Source organism: Vanessa atalanta, chromosome Z (assembly GCF_905147765.1).
Source record: "Vanessa atalanta chromosome Z, ilVanAtal1.2, whole genome shotgun sequence".
NCBI classification, from domain to species: domain Eukaryota; kingdom Metazoa; phylum Arthropoda; class Insecta; order Lepidoptera; family Nymphalidae; genus Vanessa; species Vanessa atalanta.
Genome location: NC_061902.1, coordinates 6,545,319 through 6,555,510, shown reverse-complemented (window position 1 = coordinate 6,555,510; position 10,192 = coordinate 6,545,319). Strand labels below are relative to the sequence as shown.

At 32.0% G+C, this 10,192-nt stretch overlaps 1 protein-coding gene across 1 annotated transcript in view; it reads left to right on the top strand.

The window, feature by feature from the left end:
- The first annotated feature begins 969 nt into the window (after positions 1–969).
- LOC125075893 (amyloid beta A4 precursor protein-binding family B member 1-interacting protein) overlaps positions 970–10,192 on the top strand; it is a 100,348-nt gene continuing 91,125 nt past the window's right edge. Inside the window, exon 1 of the mRNA XM_047687737.1 lies at positions 970–1,188. The gene's annotated coding sequence lies outside the window, so the exon portion shown is untranslated. The remainder of the gene's footprint in view (positions 1,189–10,192) is intronic.

Below are 10,192 nucleotides of genomic sequence, written 5' to 3'. Positions count from 1 at the left end.
CCATAGATAATACATATATACTGAAATAGACACTCCGGGCACTTTCCCGTGTACAAGAGCGGGATATCTTAAAGGTCTGTTAGTATTGTTATTTAACATCAACAACATTTTATTAAGTCATTTTGGGATCAAGTAAGAAAATTCTTAAAATCATCTTTATTCAGATAAATAAATAATATTACTAAGTAAAATTGATTATGTCTAAATCTTTTTGTCTTTGTTTCGGTAAGTTTTGACAGTAGGCTAGTAAGATATAGGTATACCGAGTAACCCTGTTATAATATTCACGTATGTTTTGAATAATAGTTAAATAAGACTTTTAAAATTAATAATAATAACACAATATGTATCGAAAAGCCTAAATATCAGTGTTCTGCCCATAAAGACGACAGCAACTCTATTATTTTAACGAGTTACAGTATGTACCTACCGGCAATTATTTTTTATCATCCATAACATAACTAGTGATATCAATGTCCGATGATATGAAATCCGAGTACACGTTAAAATCATTCTCCCTTATTTATATGTGGAATAAGCTTACCATAAGCACATTTTCAACTTGAATATTTAAAAAGTCGCACATTTAGCTTATCCTATATTTTAGACCCTTTGAAGGTGAAAAAAGGGTTGAAACTTAATCCGTACCAAATTCCATGAAAATTGGTTTATTTATTTAAGCGTAAACGTAACAGGCAGTCAGACCACCCATATAATATTAGTATGGATATTATGCAGCTAATGCCCTCTAGCGGGAACTAGTAGTAAAACTTCAAACACATGTAATATGAATGCAAGCATTTAGTTTCCACTGTGGAAGGAAGATGTCGCTTATCATAAGAACTATCAAAGTTATCTTTAAAAGCGATAGAGGTCGCTAGGTGACTGATTCATACGAAGAAATCACAGGACATTACTACACACACTTCCGCCTACACAAGTTACTTCGAGTACAGTGACTCCCGCACCGACGGACCGCAGTTGAAGCATAGGCGACAAACGAGCCGCGTTTCAGTGCGTCATGTCTTACGAAATGTGTATCGGCGAATTTTTTAATCATCGATTCGTTTTGTGAACAAAAAAACTCTATCCGGTTCGGTATTTGTTTACTTGCGTGTTGATAGACTGTGTGTTACGAGGTTATAAGACTTTCAACATCTAAATAGGACAAAGTTACCGGCGTAGTTTGTAAGTGTTTAATTGTTTTTGATACGCTTAATATGAATGTTTACACTATTCGTCCTTAATCAAGACAACTGTTTAAAACTTTAAAATATTTACAATATAAGCATTAATGATGTTTTAAGAGAAAAATATCTAAAATGTTATTTAAAAAAAACATGATTTTATTTGTTCGCAATCTGCTTATATCTCGATAATAAATGTAGACTTGTTTTGTTTATTGCTGAGTATACGTTGGATTAAAACGATGTGAAATTATTTTTTTAATTATATTTATATCAATATCAAATTAAAAACTCTGAATAATCATACGACGCAACTTTGATTCTTACATTATTAAATAAAAATTGAATTAAATATATATAGGTATTATATTATATTTTTGATGTTGATATATTTATCCTCAAAAATAATGCAAAAAAATAAGAATTTACACCAAATATTCCTAACTTAGATTGCTCAGATAAAAGTTTAAATTATTATTTATTACTCAAACGTCAATATCGGTGACCGGAAATTTATAAAAGGCAAATACAGGCATTTTCTCGTGGTATATGTAAATATACACATCCTTTATTAATTTATATATGTGCTTAGCGAACGATTGCAGCGAACTAGCTCTTCGATAATAAATACATAGAGCGTAATGAGAAATTTTAACTAAAGTATCATTTGAGTCGATATTTGTATAAATGATAGAATGATGAATGATATACTTCTATAGATAAAAAGCAAAATCCTCTAATTTTAGACCGACCAAGATATCGAATGATTTAAATTTGTAGCTAAGATTTAATTTTACATTTGTAATTGTTTTAAAGTAAGTAATAATACTAAGAGGCTTAGTGTGTAAGTTGTTAGGTTAGAACTTTGGCGCTTAGCGATTTAACTCCGTCCGAGAAAATCATTTCCCTTCAGTGATCGATTACGGCTAACGCTGAGCATTACGTAGTAAATATATTTTTATAAGGAATACATATTTTAAGAGTATAGTATAGTTATGTTATTATGAACATTAAAAAGAATAATGAAAGTCCTTGATTAGCTATAATTTATTTCTTTATATTATTTTACTCGTTTCTACGTCATTTCATCAGTTTCCTTGTATATATTTATACTTTTATGAACAAAATAAAATTTATCATTACCTGTTTATTAGCTAAATACATATCTTTGTTTGATTTCAATAGAAGTTGATTATACGATAATGTCTAATTTGATCGGGTTTTAGGTATTTAACAAAAGTAAATTTTCAAAGAAATATTAGTTGATTATTGCCTTAAAAATAAACGTAGGTATAGGAATTATAAGGCATGATATGATACCGTTTATAAATATTTGTAAACATTTACTACAATCTTAATACAAAATAAGCCTGCTAGTAATGACTTTCCTATTGGCAACATTTACTAATTAGAATCGAGTAAATATATTGATACATTTTAAGAGAATGGCTATCGTTTTAAGAACTGTTATCAATCAAAATAATTAATTTGATTATCAATATTATTTAAAAATGTATTCATAGATTGTATGATATTGGTTTTGATGTATTATATTAAAATTGGGCATTATCGGTGTGTACCCTTGGTAACCAAATAACATTTAATATTCAAACTTAAAAAAAAAACTTTCCGTCAATAGTTGAGTCCATAGCCCACACCCATATTTCGTATGCGCCTTCTTTACAATACTTCAATGACCCGAGACGGAGAACTGTCTAATTAATCATTTATACTAATATTAACTGTCTGTTAAGCTTTCACGGCTGAATCATTAAACTAATTTTGATAAAATTCGGTATGTATTAAGCTTGAATCCCAAGGTAGGACATAGGTTACTTTTTCGTTAATTCTTATCAGGTATGTAGACAGCTCTCAGATGCAGGTAAAGTCGCGGCCGTAAAAACAATAGAAACAGTCATATCGTTCAAAATATAAAATGAAAATATAAAATGTAAAATAGAAAAAATAGTTTTCGTACAAAATTAAAATTGAGCATTTGAGAGATTGTTGTAAATAAGGCTTAATTCCGAGAAGCTTCTTATATTGATGTGATTTATACTCATATCATAAAGCGAAAGAATATGTTTATTTGTTTGATCCATTTAACCAGTCTCTTTGCGTTGGATACAATTTATTGTAATAGGCTTATGGCTTATTTCGATGAAAGTAGGAAAAAAGATGAACAAACCTTACATTTACGTATTTCATGCGATTTGCTAATAACTCAGCTATACTAAGAGTTTATGATTAATTTAACATTATTTATAATACATCACTATTACACTTTCCTACTTATATCCATTTTAATTTTACTTCCAAATTTCCAGTAACAGTTTCATCGACTTTCAAAGTGCAATTTTTTCGCACAAGTGATCATACAATTTTACAAAGATTATTTCATTAATGTATTGCTACTATTATTTATCCTGTTACTCCTTACTAGATGACGTGTGCTTATTTCAAAAATAGTTCATACTGGCGAATTATTGAAAAGTGTACTTTTTATATGTAAGTAAATAAATGCTAGTAAAATATTTTGTATATTTTTTATACGTATATAATATGCGATTTTTTATACGTATAAATATGAATATACACACAGGTTTGGTTGGTACTGTTATAGTTTGGCGAGAGCTCGCCATAAAAGCGTCTAGACCGACACTTTTCTTTTTGACGACATATTAATCCGATAAGTGTTCTGTTAGAATCCTTAAAACATAAAGAAACATAGAATATAAACTTTGTTTTTAACATGATAAATTTGTATATGACCAATATTAAAATCTAATAGAACGCTACCTATAGGAGTTCCTGCCAATATAAAAATGATATAAAAGTCTTTTACAGTTACTTCATAATAAATAGGTCAAATGTATAAATGTAAAGTTATGATGTTGCAGAATCATGTGAAAACACGAAGTCAAATTGAAAACGAAGGAACGTTCACTGAGCTAGATGAAAATTAACCAATGAAATTATTGCAACACAATTGCACCGTGGAGTAGTCATGTTATTTTAATAACAAAACGAAATTTCATCGAATCCAAAAATAGGGGTTATACAATCCTTCACTGATCTATATATGTAGATTCATTTTATTGGATCCATATAGTTTACTTAGTTTCGTTTCCGATAAAGCTCACGTATTATTTAAGACTCTTCGAAGATTCATCCACCAAAACAACATGATAATAATTTATTGAATCTTCGTTCTCATCATAACCATATTAAACATAAACTGTGTACCACTAACTCATAGTATTTCTGCCTTATTCTCCGTTCCAATGGTGTAAGATTACGTCGTATACGTCCTGGCAATAAATCGAAGGCATTAAAATTATTCATAGCGCTTTACAGCGCCCGCGCCGCCGACGTTGTGAAATATTGACTACACACTACAACGCTACACATACTTCCACTTGTAGTTATTTTTTATAAAACTTTTTATAAATTTTGAGCTTAGAATATTTTATGACGATAACGTCACAATATTGTTGTGTACTTACTTTATGTTCCAAGTAGTCGTCTTATAATTTGTCTGTGTTACCCCTTTCTTTTTCTACTACTTACTTTTAGACTTTCACTGAACACACACACTTCCAAAAATCTTAAAAAATCAATTGTATCAGTTTTATAAGTTAAACGACAACTAATAAATAACACATAGTGTTTTTATAGTAAATATAATTTAGTTAAAAGTAATTTAAAATCGTCAGCAATTTGTTTGAGCTATATCGAATACATTGTAAGTGCCATCTACATTGGCCGTTCGGAAATTAGTCACAAGCATCTGTGCAGATGCAATTTATAAGAACAAAAGTGTGAATTGAGAACGATATTTAGACTAAAAATAATAAATACATGGTAAAACTAATATTCGATATTCGATTAAGTTAATTTTTTTCGAATGAACGAGTCTATGAGACTTGCTTCAGTCCGGTTACCTTTCGCATATTATTCTTCCTAATAAAGTCAGGTTGTGTGCTCTATGTAAGTTATGATAATCACAAATCTTTGGTTTTAATCTCCATGATTCGATTTTATATGTTTGGAAAATTGTGTTTGATTTTTTTTTCATATTTAATTATGATGATATTGAAGAAACATATATTATAGACATAAAATTCGAGACTAAACAAAAAGGCTCGCGGCGCATTACACTGGCAATGGTACTATCATGGAATCTCGAATACCCCTTGTGCTTGTAATGCACAATAGTGTAATGATGTTGATGTCTGGAACGTGATTCATGAAAGTTTGATACTCAACCAACATATATACGCAAAGCTCTACCACGTTAGGGCTGATAAGTACTAATAAATTATGTTTTAATTCTTAAGTTATTACTCACGGCTGCAATGTGACAGGAAACCTTCCACTGGAGCTCCCTCTGGGCCTGGTTGAGGAATACAATTTACCCACCCTGGCCTTGCCTTTTTGCCTGGCCTAAGTTGTGACGTGACTCACTGTGAACCGCATTGGGATGTTGGGCTTCAGTCTTCATGATAAAATCGTCGCGTCGTTGGAGCCAAGTCCGGCCTCCGAAGCTTGGATGAGACGAAAGCGACCTCACCTTCACCTAACAGTCACCTTCCGACTTACGCAGGTAATGACTAGTTACGGTATTTTTGGTGGTTCACGACGACGGTGTGTCACCATTATGACGCGGACCAGAGAACCGCGCAAAGAATCGGCGTGGAGGGACTTAGTTCTCTCCTGTGAGACCGTCATGGTCCTAAAGAAGATAGCGGAGAGGGAACGGGAAAGGGTCGATCTTGCTCGGCGTAGATGACGTAGGCGTCGACTTCGCCTTCCCACACCCCCGACGTCCGGGGCTTAAAGGATAGGACGTGACCGTAGGACGAGGATAGGGAGGGAAGGATAGGCAGCCGGGATGGCCTCGTGCTAACGGTGCTAGCATCGTGCTAGCACCTCCTAATTTGAAGCATTACGTATATAGAAGTTACTACTGCGTACGGACGTTCTAGCGATACCCCAGCAGAGTACTGCACAAGGACGGCCATTGCAGTGGTTTTAGTGTGCAAGAATCCCACATAATCCGGTATCCCCCGAGTTATGAAGGTTTCCACTGCGTGGAAAATACAGACATAGTAAACGTAGAAAGGGTTATGAAATTAAATAAGTTTTCGCTGGGTTAATTATTTAACTATCTTAAATATCAAAATAATTCGGGGAGGTAATTAAGTAAAAAATAAAATCAGCAAACCTATTCAATGTGACAACTCCAATACAACAAATTTAGTGTTACTAGTTTTCAAAAGTTTAAACGTTCAATATACTTCCCGTTATGATCAACAAAGACCGCTGTAGTTTAATAAACATCTTTGACAATGTTTACAGTAGCTGTTGTTATGCCTTAGGAAATTAATGAAGTGGAGTCATTAATGTCGGGCGCTCGAGACCGCCGCGGTCAATCCATCTCAATATAACATAGAAAACTACTGTTACCATACTTTTAAAATTATAATCGACACGCGATATTCGTGTTAGTCGGTTTTATTATTATATTAATGAAACATATCCATAAACTACATCAGTAAACAATACTACAAAAGATAATGAAAACGGTATCGGTTTTATATTAGCCAAATAATATATACAGTATAACCAAAGTTTTAACAAGTAAATTAAAATAGTAGTCTATTAATGCCCCATTGCTAGGCTAAAACTTCCTTTTCTTTTGTAAGTGATAGGTTAGATCTAAATCCAACATGTTGAATGATACAAGAAAAAATGTCAAGTGTGAGATGAATTATACACACAAATTAAAAAAAATCAGCGATGCTTAACGTGAGTTTAATCCCGTAATCATCGCTTAATCCTCCATTTTTCCTATTAATCTCAAAATAAGATTTAAAATCAAAATGATATTTTATATTCGAATATACATATTTGTATGTATGAAATAATATAATATAACTTGAAAATATTTTTTGAGGTGGAAAATGGGTCGTTTTTACGGCCTACGGGAATCATAATTTTTACTATAGTCATTCCTACTTTGAAGCATTACGTGTATAGAAGTTAGTGTGTTACAGCAGCTATATATATAGCGGTTTCTCGATGAAAAAAAACGGAGGTTTTCACGTTCGGTCGAAATATATATTTATTTCAATTCATTCATTAGATTAAAATTAATAGTAAATGGATCCAATAATCGCTACGACTGTGGTCTCTGAAGTTTCAGGAAATTAAATACGATTTACAAATTTATATTTTACTTACAAATATATAAGATTATTTCGAACATTTGATGTCTCTATTACATGATAAATTTCACGACGAAAAAGACTATTGGTTTACGAATAAATGTTGACTATCCTTTGCTTGCCTGATAGAATTACCACAAAGGCTTTGTAGGCAAAAATATGTAAGCCTTTCAAAGCACACGTGGCAAAATTTCAAACAGTACGTATCCTTCTGGACACTAATATGCAGTATATAATAACATATTGAATTATAATACGTATAACGAAATTGTGATTAATATTTAATTCTTGTGATATAAATTTATGTGTTATTAGTAACACATGAATTAATATCACAAATATTAAAACCAACGGTACACGTAAATACTACAAGTATATCTATAACAGTTGGATACTTATTCTCAGCTAATACTGTAACTTCAAGTCGATGTAATATTTAGGGGTGTTACCCTTAGACGCGAACAAAGAAAGGATTAGTCAATGTATTTGCCGCGAGTGCTCTATGTGTGTGTATAAATATATACTTATACATGTTCATGTGACGAACACTTTAATTTTATTTCGAATGTGTTAGCTATAGGGATCATTAAACATCGATCGTAAAAGATTTCGTCGTAAATTTTTAAAACGGAAGACGTGTGTTCAATTTTCATTCTTTACTAGAATTGTTTTATTTCACTATGGGCTCCTTTTCTCGGTGAACATGTTATTACTGAGTGTACAATTAAAACATAATGTCCTATTATCAAATCGGAACAAATTTTTTCCTGTGTAACCCATGCGACTACACGCCCGCCCTACCGCTTATGCAGATTTATCCAAATGAAAACACGAAACTTTGTACATCACAAAGGCAACCCCTGACTGAACGTGGGTATTTCCTTCATTTAAATGTTCTTTTGGGGGTTTTGTGTACATACTGGCAAACAATAAGTAATAATGGCTTTTATCCGCAGTGGTTTTCGAATATTGCATAATAAAGAAAATACTACATTTAATAGGAACCTTTATATGACATGATTTAAAGTATTTTAAAGATTTAAAATGTGTTTCTGCGTTTATAAAAGCCGACTGAAGTCGGGCTTGGCTGCAAAGCAGGCATTTCACGCGACAAAGATTCATAAAAGGGCTCTCTTGTCGTGCTCATTTCGGTTAGGGCTCGCCCCTTTCTAGTTTTGTGGCTCATATTCATGACAGCTATATTTAATAACATTAAACATATTTTAATGACTAAATTTAATAATTATTATTATCATGTATTTAAGAATATTGTATAATTTGTTATATTTCTAAATAAATACAAATAATATATGTCATTACTAAATATGCAAGTCGAAGCCCTATTATTTGGTTACGATTTTAATTAAAATTTCCACAATGTAAAAATATTGTTCCGTGTTGAAGAGTCAGTGTTGCAAAAATGTATCGCGTGTGTAATCCCCTTTACAATATATCATTTGGTAGTGTCTAGGTATGCAGACGCCCTAAGCACGCCAGCTGGTACGGATGAGTCACGAAGGAGGGTCGCCTTCCCCTATACAGTACCCGATTTGCAGTAAACAATATTAGTTCTTATAACTATTATCAATAAGATCATATTTCGGCATACAATTGTTAATTTAGTCAGTTTACCAAATAATGTTATATATAGATTATACTTAGAAAATATGCCAAATGAGTAGTGTCATCGTCCTCAAAAGATTATACTAATATTAAAAGAATTGATAGATATTACATCTACGGAACCAAGTAATGTCCACTTGGTTATTGTTTAGAAATTTATATTAATAAAAAAAAGTATTATGTCTGATACAATTAAAAATATTATGTTCATTCCAAGTATATTTGAGTAGGCAAGTAGTATATATTCCGGATGCTTACGAACGACGTCTGGAGAAAGCATCTTGCGTGTTCCTGAGATGTCTCCTTGAATCAAAGGTGAATGAACGTTTCAACAATAGTAGTATAATATCGAAATATACGAATCGAATGTGTATTCAGTTGGTAATTATATTTAATAAATTACTTTAACTAAAGTATATTTAGCGTTATCAAACATTAGTCTTTAGCCACGCTGCATTAGTTAATTCATTTTGATGGGTGTGGATTGTGTTTAATGAATCCATCCGCGGCAATAGATGTAAAATATTTTAAATAAATGAGCTGCCTGTATTATATGACCAATTTGGATAGGTGTTAGGTAGGTACCCTATGACATCTTGATTCCTGACAACGTAGGCAAACTTTTATGATGATCGGTTGAGTAATGAAAACGTGAAATCATGACCAACAACTCGATTTTTTATTTTTCTTTAGTTAGGTTATGTCATTTATTTCGTAGCTTTTATTTACAATACATATTGATGTAAAGTTAAATTGTAATTGTAGATTTAAAAACGCCGTTATAAAAATAAAAAAAACACGTCAAACACAATAAGTGTAATATATTTATATCACTTGGTGGAAAGGCTTTGTGCAAGCCCATCTGGGTAGGTACCATCTACTCTTCAGATATTCAACTGCCAAACAGCAATAGTCAGTACTGTTGTGTTCCGGTTTGGTTTTTGTGTGAGCTAGTGTAACCACATGCACAACGGACATAACATTTTAGTTACTAAGGTTGGTGGCCATTGGCGATGTACGGAATGATTAATATTTCTTAAAGCGCTTTTGTCAATGATGGAAATCACTTTTGATGGTAATTATTTAGGTCATTTGCAAGACCGCCAACCGCATATATAATAAAAAACCTCTCCTGTTTATTTGTATTATATA